Here is a 16,098-nt window from a genome sequence, read left to right as displayed (position 1 = left end):
TATGGGTCATTGAGTCCCTCAGGCATTCTAGAAGTTCACCAAACTCCCTGTCTAAGCAAGAGCCTATAGCTGCCTTCTGGAGTCTCTTCCATACCAACCTCTTCTTGAGATGCAAATTTGAGTTTGGGTTCCATCTCCCCCTTATGCTTGTTAGAAGGATGGATAAGGATTTGAGATATTTAAACCTTGACAATCTTTGGAGTTTCTTGAAGAGGAACTTCTTGAGCATCCATGATAGCTCCCAATGACACACTTGTCTGCATTTGGAAATAATTCTGGGAGTCTATCAATGACTTGATGTCATTTTGCTGGCTTTGAACTTGTGCAGTGAGAAGATCGACTCGAGAGACCAAAGTTGAGTCGGATGATTGAAGTTCAGCCACTTGTGCTTGAAGATATTGAATTTGTAGAGTTGAAGGAGAAGCTGCACTTGTAGAGACTCCACCACCAAAGCTTTCCTGAACCACTCTCCTGATTTCTTCAGCCAATCCTGAAGGTTCATTTATAACCTTGTGAAGTTGATCCAGTTTGACCTTTGTATCATTATTCTTAGAAATCTGATTTTGCAGAACAATGGGCAAAGCCAGAATAGACTTCCTTAGCTACTTGATGCTGGTTTTCACACTTGTGTGAGAGAGAGAAAGTGACTAGTTTGTCAGAAAATTTATTGAGTTTTTGCTTGATTTCCAGCTGTTGTGGTTGGAGTTCATCTATTTTATTTCTCACCATTTTTTTATCTTTTCTTGATGACCATCCAGTGTTTTCTCCAATGCTCTCCCAATATGATGGAATGCTTTGAGTTGTGCTTTATAAATGTTATGCAAGACATGCCTGTACTATAACAAGACTAAATCATATTGATAACCCTAAGATTTAGTTGTATGATAATCTAAATTTGTATTTTGTATATATTACTTGAGTCTGTAAAAATATTAAAGATTAGACTGGAGTATTTTTCTGTAAACAGTATCAAGCCTAAGAATAAACTCTGGAAGAAGATCAACAAGATCACGCCTCAGAGAAAAGATGAAGAAGTTTGGAGTTGAATAAATCTATTTTAGGAAAAATGTTCTAAGTCAAGATATCTACAAGTCACATATCAAGTCTTATAGAGAAGTCATTCGAGAACTCCAGAATGATTTATTGAGAAGTCCAAAATGGCTTATAGAGAAGTCTCAGAGATATCGACAAGTCAAATGTTGATATGAAGATTGGAGATATCGACAAGTCATTTCTGCATATAGGAAACTCAGAGATCTCGACAAGTCAAAGACACTTATAGATAACTCAGAGACCTCGACAAACCAAGTTCACTTATAGAGAACTCAAAGATCTCGATAAAGTCAAAGACACTTATAGAGAACTCAGAGACCTCAACAAGCCAAATTCACTTATAGAGAACTCAGAGACCTCGACAAGTTAAAATACTTATAGAGAACTCAGAGATCTCGATAAGCCATTATACTTATCGAGATGTCAGTTCTCTATACAACAAACTGGAGATCTCGATATGAACCTCAAGTACAGAATACAGAACAGTTAAATATTTAAGATTATCAATCAACAAACGATCTAATCACTTAGATTGAAAAGTGTACAAAAGCAGCTTGAAGAGTGCAAGATCAAAGGCCAAGATTAACTAATAAAGGAAAGTCACAGACCTACACGATTTGTAAAGATTCACTAAATCAGAAATGGAAAGCTTTAGAGATAACCAAAAGTAGGGTCTAGTACATCTTATTGCATGCTGTGTAAACCTGTGTTTACTAATCTATAAAGTAAATATTGTTCCTTTGTTTTAGTTGTAACAGACAAATCTAGATTTCCTTGTAACTCTCTCAGGAAAGAAGCTGAGTTCTTTACTTACAAAGAACCCAGGATTGTAGCAAGACATACTTAATTTTAATACAAAGTTAAGTGAATTTTGAAAATACTGTGTTTATTGTGCATACTTTGTTTATTCTGTTAAACACAATATCTCTACAAATTAGACAACTTTGTTCACTATTCTAAATAGTTGTAAAAAGACTTAAAAATATCTAAAACACATTCACCCCCCCTCTGTGTTGTATTTAATATCTAACAAGTGGTATTAGAGCAAAATCTGAAAGTAAACAGATCAAGATTTTGGAAGAATGAATACAGAAAAGATAAGCATTATAAAGATTCCAACCTTTGATAAGACTAACTATACATTATGGAAGAAGAAGATGATGTTGTTTCTAAGGATGGCCAATCCCTTGAACATCCAAATTCTGAAAAATGGACCTTTCACTCCTATGGAAAGGACTGAAGAATCTACAGATGGAGACATGGTCATCCCAACTCATTATGGTCCTAAAGATCCTTCAAAATATATAGAAACCGAGAAAGAAAAAGTTTCCCTTGACAGTGGTCTGGAATTAATTCTGATATAGTCACTAGGAAATGTCATGTACAACAATATTGTCAACTGTGACACAACTAAACAGACCTGGAAGAAATTAGAAATTTTATGTGAAGGCACAGAGGAAGTTAGATCCAACTAAAGGAGAATACCGGTGTCTCAGTATGAGGGTTTCATGGCTAAACCAAATGAGAGCATAACTGATATTTTTGAAAGATTCAATAAGCTAGTAAATGACTTGTAGCTTTATGATAAGTACTATGAAGCTGAGGAGGTTAACTTGAATTTTGCTCACCCTTCCCGACCATCTAGAACAGAAAATTTCAGCTATAAGAGAAGGGAAAGACTTGAGCAGAATGACATTGAAAGTTTTATATGGTATTTTTAAAACCTATGAACTGGAAATGATTCAAAGAAAATCTTTAAGAGCTGGTCAAGGGCACACTATTGATGATTCAAGTGCACTAGTTGTTAATGATTGTAATTCATCTGATGATGAACAAGAAATCCAGACTCCAACTGTCTCAAGTGTTGAGCAAAAGAACAAGGAGCCACAGAAGCAAGTCACTCTGGAACTTGAAGAAGATGGGTTCTATACCTTGGATGAACTGGATGAGTTGGATCAATCCATGTCTTACCTAGCAAGGAAATACTCTTGCCAAGTTCATAGTCGGACTACCTAACGTAGTACTGACAGTTAAAACCCTTATGGGAACCCTTATATATAACGTGATAGAAGCGTAGTTCAATATCATATATGGTAGCGGGACTCCGAACCCTGAGGTTGAGGAGCAACAACGCGATGATGTTTTATTACTTATTGGAGATTAGATTGTGGATCCGATAGAGCGTCCTAACGCGGGACCGGATGATGTTAATATTGAGGATGTAGTGGTTGAGGATGTTGTCCTAGAAGGGATTGTTGCTGAGAAGGATCTCGTGGAGGATCCTAACAAGACTGAAGAGATGGTCGCTGAGGAATTGATAACCATGGTTAGAGCGACTACCAGAGGTGAGATTGGCCGGTCACTACCGGAGGTTCGTTCAAGTTTGTAAAGATAGTATCCCCTTTACCGCGGCTTACTCGTAAGACTGAGAAGTTCGAATGGACAGAGAAATGCGAGAACAACTTTTAAGAACTGAAGCAAAGGTTGGTGACAGCCCCTATGATGGCATTGCCGGATGGAAAAGGAGATTTTGTGATGTGTAGTGACGCTTCGCATAAGGAATTAGGGTGCTTCTTATACAGCACAACAAGGTAATCGCGTACGCGTCAAGATAATTAAGGGAATATAAAATTCGATATCCCCACCCATGAGCTTGGGCTCATGGCAATAGTTTTGCCCTAAAGATTGAAGGCACTACTTGTATGGAGAGAAGTGCGAGATTTACACAAGCCATAAGTGCTCTAGTGCATTTTCACGCAGAAAGAGCTCAACATGCGCCCGAGGAGGTGGTTAGAGCTAATCAAGGATTACGATTAAGAGATTCTTTATCATCCAGGGAAAGCCAAAATGGTGGCTAATGCCCTTAGTATAAAAGAGAGACTCAAGATGAAAATGTCTTTGGGAGAGTTGATAAGAGATTTTGAAAAAAAAAATGGAAATAGAAGTGAAGGTAACTGGAGCCGGTACTGAAAAGCTGTTTGAGATTGTAATGCAGCCCGGATTATTGGAAAAGATCATATGGTGCCAAAAAAATGATGAATGAAGGCAGAAAGCCAATGATTGGAGAAGGGATTAATACTGAGAAAGTTGATAAGGGAATAATGAGGTATTCCTACAGAATTTGGGTTCCAAGCGTTCAAGGGCTTAAGGACGAGATCTTAGGTGAAAACCATAGTTCGAGGAATAAGATTTAGGGCAAACCCTGAATGTGATAGTCAGGGAGGTCGCCATCAAGAAAGAAAGAACCCATAATATAATGAAATGAAAAACAAGGATTTTAACGTATAAGATAACCCTGATTATGGGAGAAGGATGAAACATTTCATAATGAGAAAACAGAAGTCGAGCAAGATAAGGAGACCCGAGACGGTGCTCCTATACGGCAATTCATGGACCTGTCTAAAAAAGAACTTAGACTATTATCCCCAACCACCACCCTGAGGAGACAGTGCAGTGGGAAATTCTTTCAGGACCTTTAAGTCGCTAAGCTCTCAGAGTTCCAAGAAACAAGCGAACCCAGTAGAGGCGAGAGCCTGGCTAAAGGAAATATAGGAATCATTTGAGATTCTAAATGATGGACGAATCACAAAAGACTATTTTTGTCACTTACCCTCCTAAGAAAGAGGCCACCCGCTGGTGAAAGACCAAGAAAGGCACGGAGCCAGAGGCTAAAATAAACTGATTAAAGTTCAGTCAATTGTTTTTGGGAAAGTAATTCCCAAGGTTATGGAGATAGTGTAAAAGCTTTAGAGCCAGAACAAAGGCGGACGAGTATGATGAATTATGAAGCTAAGTTGTAAAAGTTGTCAAGATTCGTTCTGATGACAAGAATCCCAGAATGACGTGATGTTTGAAGTCAATGAGTAGTGGGTTCATGAAATTATTGTAATAGAAAAGAAAATAAAAAGAAACTGAAGTGGAAAGGAAAATAAAGACAATAGAGTTTGAGGAATGATAAGGGAGTTGGGTATGAGGAAACCCTAAAGACTCGTAGCAATAGAAATAGAAAAATATGTATTCGTCAGGATGAGGGTGATTCACCATAAGTTAAAGTTGATGGTTGAAGGCATAAGAGATACATATATTTTATCCCCTGTAAGTTGGGAGGATTCGAGGAAACCTTGAGATAGTTCGAAGGATAAATAATGAGAGGCGGATAGACTGAGGAGACAAGAAAGTAAGAAATTAGGAAAATTGGATGAAGAAAGTGACCTTCAAGAATGTGAAATGTAAGTAACGCATGTCAATTGATACCCAAAAAGGGAGATACCAAGTATAGAAGATATCTCAACATTGAGATGACTGTTGAGATAAACAACAAAAGTAAATGAGGATTTAGTAAAACGTTGAACATGACCAATATCTTCCAGAACATCCCTGTTATCATTACCAAATCAGGCAAGAAAAGTGGATAACCGTTGTTATCTTTTGGAGGCCATATGGATTGACCTCATTTTAGATAAGGATATTATTATGAAATTAGACATAGACTATCGAGGTGAGAATGATTGAATAAGATAATCTATCAAGGATATATGACTTGATTTATCCATGGAAGAGTGTAAGTATCTTTTAAAGGTGAAATTAAGGATAAAACCCTGATAACTTGAGATGAACCCTAGGGGAATGTATAAAGGTTGGCATTTCACCCTTAGTAGGGACATTATGAGTTGGGTAGTACAGAATGAAGGACTAAGGCAACAACAACCTTTAAAGATCAGTGGAGAAAGTTTTCAGAACTATATAGACAATGATTCTGGTATTGGTAAATGGTATCTTGATATGCCCTGTACCTAGGGTGTACCTGATGAAGGATTTAAGGATAACCTTAGAGGTTTTACAAGGAGAAAGGTAGTATTCAAAGTTCTCAAGCATAGAAATTTTGATAAAGGAAATATGACGTAATTATAATAATGCCAGGTGGGGCACATGTTGAACCATAAGAAATTATAGATCGATCCAATGAGGGTCGAGATTGGTGAAAACAAGTAGGACCCAAGATTAGAGACGTCTGAAGTATGATCGAGAGTCAGTCGTGACAATGTTAACCTCTAAAAGACCGAGGCAATAACTTATGGAAAAATGGTGATATTTTTTTTACCAAAGCGTAAGGAAGAGCATTTTCACACAAGTAGTGATTGGAAATGAGGTAGAAAATTTAGTTGAAGGTCATTTAAAAGACATTGATTGTAAGGAAATTTTACTATCAGGAAAGGCCAAAGAGGTGGCCGACACTTTAAATATAAGAGGATAATTATAGGCGCTCGTGCCAGAGGAATACAGTGATGAAGGTTGAAGCCGTGAAGGTTGTATTATGGTTTGGAAGATTGACATTCCTTCTGATGATTGTGCGATACTCAACCGTGATAGTAGTTTGGTAAAGATTTAATTTATGTAATCGCCGTGAGCGGGCTATCTATCTTATAAGGTCATATCTTGAGATAAGCCAGGACCATGTTACGAAAGGTCTAAATGAACCTTTGAGATTTATGTCTCCTAATAAAGACATATGATTAAGAATGGTATTAACCTGCTATCGTTGCTTTGATTGAAACTCTTATATAATTTTATCTGCTTCATGTCATGAATGTACGTCAGGATCTGGAGTGTTCTTCATGAATCATGAATGGTGATTATGTTAACTCCTTAAAAGATTTTGATACGGCAGATATAGACTCCGTATGATTAGATATTAAGATTTCGAGGAAAGCGAATGACTACAGTAGGTCAGCGATGGACCATAGTAATGCAACAATGATTCTGCGAGTAATGAGTTGATTACAACCGTAAGAGTTGTATTAGAATGGATGTTGAGATTGAGTACCACTAATCGGGTCGTGGTGATGTATAAGTTATCGATAGACTAATTAATTCGATTATTTACCTATGAATATTTATTCCTTCTTATCGATAAAGAGTAATATTACTATACGAAGAAGGTTGCGGTGTAGCAATGGATTCCAGTAACGATGATATCTAGAACGAAATCCCTTATTCGAGTTTCGATGTCGAGGGAGTTTAAAAAGTGAGTGTTTATGAGCTCGAGCAAGAGCATGGGTCCATGGAATGATGGACGAAATAGTAAATATTCTGGCACGTGAAATGCGATGCTATAATACCTGATGTTGATATATATACGTATATATTTTGTTCTCCTATGACAAACCTCTATAGTTCAGAGGTAGATTCCAAGCCAGATATTTTGTGGCAGTATATTTTATATATATACAATTCTCTTCAATTCATTCTTTTCTCTCCTTTTCATTTTGTATAAGCTGAGAAGAACAACACTTCTAGAAGGGGAGGTATTGCCGAATGACTATCTATCTGTGTGATAGAAGCCTAGTAGGATACCACATGTTGTTTAATTGTTTGTCAAGTACTAAAGGCTGGCCACCTTCTGTACTAACTATGCAATAGAACAAGTGTTCATGATCATAGTGATCTCTCAACAAATTCCTTTACCTCTATATGATGGATCAAGCTTTCGAAGATAGAAGTAGTTTGAAAAGGAGTAGTATGAGTATGGTGGTATTCGGAATGGAAACACATTCGTGATACTAAGGTTGACGCGTGTATTAAAAGGTTATAGAATGCTAACGAGCAAAGGTGTAACCAGTATAGTATTATATACGGAAGATAACAACGATTACGAACTGGAAAAGAGTGGGTATTGAGAAGCAAAAGCTATAACGCTAGAAGCTATGATGAGAGTCTGTGCGATAGACTTGAAAGAATTTGGAATGATCACTTGGCACGTATCGAGTTTTCTTACAACGATAGATGGTATGTCAATATCGAGACGTCGCCTTATGAGATCCTTGAGGGAAGACAATGTCGATCTCCCTTATGTTAGGATGAAGTTGTAGAGCACAAGATGCTCGGACCCGCAGTAGTCCAAGGGACCAGGGATATAATAGATCTAATCAGAGGACAACTGGTAGTAGCCCAAGATGGACATAAGAAGTATGTTCAATTGACACGAAAGGACAAAGAATAGAAAGTAGGGGACCTAGTGCTATTATAGGTATTCCCTTGGAAATGATTGATGAGGTTCAGAAAGAAAGGAAAGCTAAGTCCATGATTTGTTGGACCCTTGGATATATTAAGACGTATTGGGAAGTTAGCATATGAGCTAGCCCTACCCCCCGAAACTGTAGCAAGTTCATAATGTGTTCCACGTGTCAATGCTAAGGAAGTATCATCGGGATGCCAGACACATAGTGGAGTACGAGCAGGTGGATATGCAACCAGATCTGACTTACATGGAGAAACCAGTAAAGATTATAGATAATAAGGAACAGGTGCTTCGGAACAAAGTGATCAAGCTAGTCAGAGTGCTATGGCAGAATCATAATGTGGAGGAATCAACTTAGGAACTAGAGAGCACAATGCTAGAAAAGTACCCCCAATTATTTTCTATCTGATTCCGGGACGTTATCCTTTTAAGGAGGGGAGACTGTAATAACCCCAATTTTTTTTAACTTTTTGTAACCCTTATCAATAGTGATTTTGCTGATTATGCTGAATAAGAAAACTTTTCATGCCTCACTTTGTAGAGGTTCTTTTATTGTTATTCTGAGATCTTATTAGTACTCTATATGGTATATAAGTGTATGTAAAGATCGTCAGAATCCAAATTCGAACACTTTGATTTTTCCCGAAAATCTATCAGATACCGAAAGAATTGAGTATAAGGTAACAAGATAAAAATGATTTAAATTCAAGGATTATAAGAGGGGATCATAAAAGGAATATAATGTATTGAGAAAGGTTAAGGGAACCCAAGTAATAAGATCCCGGGTATGATCCCTCAAACGATAAATGAGAACGAAAGTTAAGCGAACCGTATAACAGATCAACGATCATTAGCCAAGTAATTAGGAGTTAATCAAAGAGGTTAATGATGATGATGTCATCACACCAACAAGAAGAAGACAAGTGTGGGAAGATGACATAAGTGGATGACATAAGCATGACCAAATGGGAAGGATTTGTTGGTTGATTATAAGCCACACAATTTTTACCATGGTAACAATTTAATTAAACAAACAAAAGGAAGCAACCAAGCAAACACATTCATTTCTCCCCCCCCATCTCCTTGCTCACGATTTTTTTGAAGAAAAACAAGAAGAAAAATTTCCAAACCAAAGCTCCACTCAATCATAATTCAAGAGGTTTGTTTCCTTGGATTCTATATTTCATAACTAAGAAGAGCAAGTAGTTTGAGTGCTTGAATCCAAGGTTTGCTAGCTCAAATAAATCATTTTAGTTTAGGGTGAATAGTAACTTTCAAGAACAAATTTTTGATTCTTGATTTTATTTGTAAGGTCAAGGTAGCTTAAGCATAGATTAAGGCTTCTATGGGCATTCCAAGGATCTTTCATGGATTAAAAGCTTCAAGGAAGGTATAAAACTTCAAACCCTAGTTTTACTTTGAATATTTATGAGTGGTTTTGATTAATATAGTTTATGAGAAGCATGATGCTTGTGTGTTTAAAGTTTGGTTGGGTTTGTAGTGATTGGATTTTAATTGAGGTGTTGATGATTGTTAATGGAGGAGTAGTAGTTTAAATGTTTAAGCATGAACTGAACCTTGTTTGATTTAGTAGTTTGGTTGAATTTGAAGATAGTATGATATTGGATTAAATTGAGATTCTTGGGCTTATTATGACTGAAATCAGTAGCATTGATGTGTATCTTGAATTGTTGTTGATTGGTAGTTGGATTGATATGATTTGGAATGGTAAAATTTGGGAAATCTCGTAAACATAGCCGTCGTAATGCCCGATTTACCTTAGACTGTTTTGTTCTTACTTCAGGACCCGTGAACTCACTGTTAGATTCTGAACATTGCCATTTTTAGATAGTTCATGTTACGAGCTTCGTTTTGATATGTGGTTCGCTTGAATCCGACGTACGGTTTAGGAGAAACGACCGTTTTAAGTAACGGCGTTTCGCGAACGAACCATTACCCCTCGCCTTACTTTAAAACCTTGGTTAAGGCCCTTAAATGACTAATTGGAGTATGAAACAATTATGTAAAGTGGATTAGGCAGTTGGTAGGGTACTCACGAAAGAATCGCCTTAAAATTCTTAATGGTTAATTTATTAAAAATGGTGGAGCCGAGGGTACTCGAATGACTTATGTGATTCGTTAAGCGTAGATGTGACCATAAGCGAACGTTAGGGTTCAATTGGTTAAAGTCTAGTTTCTTAAGCGACCGGGGTTTAATTCCGACTTATGTTGTTGTTCATAGGTTATCGGACCCACTCTAAGCTTAAGTCTATCCGGGAACACTCAGGCAAGTTTTCTACCCGTTATACTGTTGTTGTGATGTAAATATATGTATATGCATTATCTTGTGATAAGTGCATGATTATTATTAGCAAATTTTGAGACATATTGGAGCATGCTGATATGGTATATATGCATGTCTGTTTCATAATCTTGATATCTAATTGTTGATTTAATTGCTTATAAGTTGCATAATACCTATGCTAGAGATAAGCAGTAGTTGCGTATACCCTTAGTATAGGGGACCCAAAGGTGAACATTTTTCTAAACCGGGAGTCGATGTTCCCGAGTATAATATATATATATATATATATATGAATAGTTTTCAAAACCATTAATCGAATAAGGTTTACTCGATAACTTTATTTTAATTAATGAATATTAGTTTGAATATTCATTCGAGGACTTATGACTCCGTTTATTTAATTTAATGAATATTATTTTGAATATTCATTCGAGGACTTATGACTCCGCTTATTTTATTAAATAATATTCTTTATTTTATTAAAGAATAATATTTCGATAATCAAACTTATTTTTGATTATTTAAATAAAGATCGTATATCTTTGGTTATTTATTATTCATTTCAAGTATAAGTTTTAAAACTTCTACTTCAATTATTTTTATAAGGATTATCCTTTTGGGAATATTATTTAAATAATAATATTCTGATTTTTTCTAATATATCGGGACTGATTTATTTCATTAAATCAGCATTACTCCAAACATTCTTAAAAATGTTTTCGAGTCTTCAAAATGATTTTTAAAAGTTAGAGTGGATCCCAAAACTCATTTTTATATTTAAGATCTTCTTTTCGAAGGGGATTTAAATACTCACTCAAAACCTAAGGGATCCGGCTCAGTGGTGTATTTTACATTCGCAACGAGGTTGCTGTTTTGAGAAAACATCTTGATTACTTGCCCATCGTTCGGGAAGTAAGTTCATCTATTTGAGTCGGCATAAGCAACATGGGCTCAGCGGGCGTCCATGAAAGTGTAAGTGGCTCAGTGGGAGTCCATCAAATGCGTAAGTGGCTGAGTGGCAGTCCAGCATAAGGTCCTATTGCGGTCAGGGTGATGACCAGTGGGGAATTCGTCCATCTACTAGTAGAAAAGGTTACTTATTGGTATCTTTGCCTGATCAGCAAGATATCAGGTTTATGCCAAGGTTTTCTCCTTTCCAAATTTATTGGATATTACAACTCTGTTTAAAATTTTCATAACAGAGGTTTTCAAGGAGTGTATGAAATGTATATATATATATAGGTTTATATATATCGGGACTTAATGAAGTATCTCGTAACTTCATTATTTATAACGATATTTCAAAGATTGAATCTATTCAAATCTTATCTTGTAGTCTCATCCATGTGATGAACTTTTGAAATGGATTATACCTTGAACGGTGGTAGTTCAAGTAGTATTCAGAAAAGATATAAGTATATTGGAGTATCTCGTAACTTCACCTTTTCAACTTATATCTAGTAAATGATTATCTTATGCATGACAAAGATTTTCAGAAAAAATGTTGAAACAAGGTTAGATATATGAGATCACCTTGCAACGATATTTTTATACAGTTATAAACCGGAACTCTGTGTATATTATGCATGGCAGAGGATTTCAAAATTTTGAAAAGTATATATACTTATATACTGAATATTTTGGGACTTGGTCGCGTTAAGATATCAAACTTGGTTCATTTCTTCTTGACCAAGACTTTCATGAGTACTATGAGAATGCTCATATATTGTTAATTATTATACATATTATTTCGGTGGGCTTGTTGCTCACCCTTGCTTTCTTCTTTCATCACACAACAACAGATAGACAAGATGAACAGGATCAAGCTCCCAATTCGCGAGCGGATAGGAAACGTTCTGCAGTTTCCTGTAGGCGTTGATGTCGTTGTAGCTGAGGTAGGATCTACCAATAGGCTAGGCTTTCAACTTTTGATGTACCAGACTTATGTATATTTATGAATTGTAATAATGGCAAGGAATATGTAAATTATTCAGAAACCCTTTTTAAGGTGAATTGGTTTATAATTGTGGAATAAAATGACTTGTATTATTTTTGGTATTCATCTTTGAGACTATAACTTTATGGTGTGTGTGTATATTATGGGGTCACAGTACGCAGTAGTTGGTTGACTGTTAAGATTAAGTATTGAAAAGGGAAATGGAACTCGTGACAACCCGAATCCCCGACCCCGGATTTGGGGGTGTTACAAGAATGCTTAATCATTGATAAAAAGACTAGTGAAGTTGCACTGAAAGGAGTAAGAAAGGGAAACCTATTTGTTGCAGATTTACACTAAGCAAATAAGGATGTAATTTGTTGCTTCTACACCAAGGCTTCTGTAGAGCAAAGCAATATGTGGCATAAAAGGCTCTCTCGCCTGAATTACAAGGCAATCAACACTCTGGTGAAAAAGGAGTTAGTGAGAGACATGCCAAATCTGGAGTTTTCTCAAAATGAAGTTTGTGAGGCTTGTCAAAAAGGCAAAATGAAGAAGTCAAGTCACAAAAGTAAAACTTTAAATTCCATAAGTGCACCTTTGCAACTTATTCACATGGACTTATTTGGACCAGTTAATGTCTTATCAATTTCAAGGAATAAATATGCATTTGTGATGATATATGACTACTCAAGATACACATGGGTGGAATTTATGCATTCTAAGAATGAAATCTCACACATCATAATTGGACACATCAAGAAGATTGAGAAGCAGACTGGAGATCAGAATTATGTGAAAAGATTGAGGAGTGCCAATGAGACATAATTCAGAAATGCAAGTTTAACTGAATTCTGCAAAGAGAAGGACATTGTTCAAGAATTCTCAGCTGTTAGAACACCTCAGCAAAATGGGGTAGTTGAGAGAAAGAATAGAACACTGGTAGAGGTTGCTAGAATAATGCTGCAGGATGCCAAACTTCCAACAAGTTTTTGAGAAGAAGCTGTCAACACTGCATGCTACACTTAAAATAGATATCTCATTAACAAGAATCTTGGCAAATCACCCTACTCAACCTTTTCTAAAATAAATCCTACTGTGAAGCATCTTCATGTGTTTGGAAGCAAGTGCTATATTTTAAAAGACAACTCTGAATATGTGGAAAAATTTGACTCTAAAGTTTTTGAAGTAATTTCTCTGGGATATTCATTGGAGAAAACTGCCTACAATGTCTATGTGCTTGAACAAAGGAAAATTATGGAAAGCACATATGAGACTTTTGATGATGACAAGTGTTCAGGCTTGGAATGCATTGATGAAAATGAAGCCGAGGCCCTTAAATTTGAAAATCTCAATCTTGATTGTGATTCTGAAGATGAAGCTGGAGTCAACACAAGCAATAGATTGGATGGAGAGTCAACTGAACAAGTGAATCATGAGAATGGAAGCTCATCTGAAACACCTGAATTTGATAACACAAACTCATGGGGAGAAAGAGGAGAAAGTTCTACAAGTCATGCCAATGATGAAGAAGATGCAGAGAACTCAAGTCAACAAACTCACACCAGGAAATAGGACATGAGTCACACAAGAGAAGCAATTATTGGTGATCCAAATGCTGGAGTGAGGACTAGAAGTGCAACTGCAAATGAATGTCTACATGCATGCTTTCTGTCATAAGTTGAGCCTAAGAAAATTGAGGAAGCTCTTCTTGATCCTGATTGGATATATGCAATGCAAGAGGAGCTAAATCAGTTTGAAAGGAACAAAGTTTGTAAGTTGGTTCCTGTACCAAAAAACAGAAGTATAATTGGAATAAAGTGGGTGTTCAGGAATAAAATGGATGAAAATGGGTTGTGACAAGAAACAAAGCAAGGTTGGTTGCAAAAGGCTGCTCACAAGAAGAAGGAGTTGATTATGATGAAACTTTTGCTCTAGTTGCAAGATTTGAAGTAATAAGAATCTTTCTTGCATTTGCTGCACATTCAAACTTTAAGGTGTATCAAATGGATATAAAGAGTGTATTCCTAAATGGTGAGTTGGAAGAAGAAGTTTATGCGCAACAACCACCTAGCTTTGAAGATCCTGAATTTCTAGATTTTTTCTACCAACTTCTAAAGGCTCTTTATGGATTAAATCAAGAACCTAGATCATGGTAGGACACACTGTCAAAATTTTTAATTAAACATGGATTCACTAGAGGAACTATTTATAAGACTCTCTTCTTCAAGTAACATGGTGGTGATATGATCCTAGCTCAGATATATGTGGATGATTTCATTTTTGGCTCTACTAATAAAAATATTTGTCAAAGATTCTCAAAACTCATGCAGAGCGAATATGAAATGAGTATGATGGGAGAGTTAAGTTACTTTCTTTGACTTCAAGTCAGTCAAAAAATGAGGGAATATTCATCAGCCAAACCAAATATATTAAAGATTTATTGAAGAAATTTGGTATGGTTGATTATTTACCTGCATCAATACCCATGTATACATCTACAAAGTTGGATGAAGATAAGAAAGGAAAAAGTGTAGATATTTTAGGTTACAGAGGAATGATTGGATCTTTGCTATATTTGACTACTAGTAGACCAGACATTATGTTTGCAACATGTCTGTGTGCAAGATTTCAAACCAATCCAAAAGAATCACATTTGATGGTTGTGAAGAGAATTTTCAAATACTTAAAGGGTACTCCAAACTTGGGATTATGGTATAATAAGGGAACATGATTTGAAGCTGTTGGATACACAGATGCAGATTTTGCTGGATGCATGGTTGACAGAAAGAACACTAGTGGAAGCTGTCAGTTTTTTGGACCAAGACATGCATCCTGGTATAGCACGAAATAACAATATGTGTCAACTTCCACAGCCGAGGCTGAATACATAGCTGCTCGAAGTTGTTGTGTTCAAGTGCTTTAAATTAGAAATAAGCTAATGGCTTATGGTCTAGTGTTACACAAAATTCCAATTATGTGTGACAATACTAGTGCTATATCTATTGTGGCTAATCCAGTTAATCATTCTAGAATAAAGCACATTGATGTAAGGTACCATTTTATTAGAGAACATGCTGCAAATGGTACCACTGAGCTCATTTTTTTTCCAACAGAAAAATACCCTTTGGATGAAGCAACTTTCACTAGACTTGTAGGTGAAATTGGTATGCTAAATTCTTCATCCTAAAGGCAAGAACTCAACTAATGTTTTGCAGCAGATTGATTTCTAATAAATCATAACTAATTTGATTTAATTAGAAATTAACTGAAATATGATTTATAAAGATTTCAGAAATCTCTGTATATTTATTTTTCAAAATTCAAGATTTAGCTTGGAATTTTTCAATTCTGGGAAAACTGTCTAAATGTTAATTTACATTTTTAATATGTGAAGTTAGCATAAGACAGAATGAAAAAGAACAAAAGTATATAGAGAACCGAGTTCTGATAAGTCTAATTGACTTCTCGACAAGTCATTTTGAGATTTATTGATTGAGTTCTCGATAAGTCATTGTAGAGATCTCGATAAGTGAAAATTCACAGAGTTCTCTACAAGTATAAATTTTAGACTTATCAACAATTTAGAACTGAGATAATTTAATTCAATAAATTATTTTGGTAAAATAATTTTGATTAATTCCTTTTGATTTTATTTTGATTTATTCAAATAAAAATCGGAAAAATTCAGTCCATTCAGGACAAACTGAGTATTTATGTGACATCTCGATAAGTTATTTTCTAGTTCTCGATAAGAGTCATGAAAATGATATATCGATATGTATC

The sequence above is a fragment of the Apium graveolens genome, chromosome 2 (genome assembly GCF_009905375.1).
Source record: "Apium graveolens cultivar Ventura chromosome 2, ASM990537v1, whole genome shotgun sequence".
In the NCBI taxonomy this organism is placed as follows: Eukaryota; Viridiplantae; Streptophyta; class Magnoliopsida; order Apiales; family Apiaceae; genus Apium; species Apium graveolens.
The sequence above is the reverse complement of the archived record's forward strand: the minus strand, read 5'-3'. Positions refer to the sequence as shown.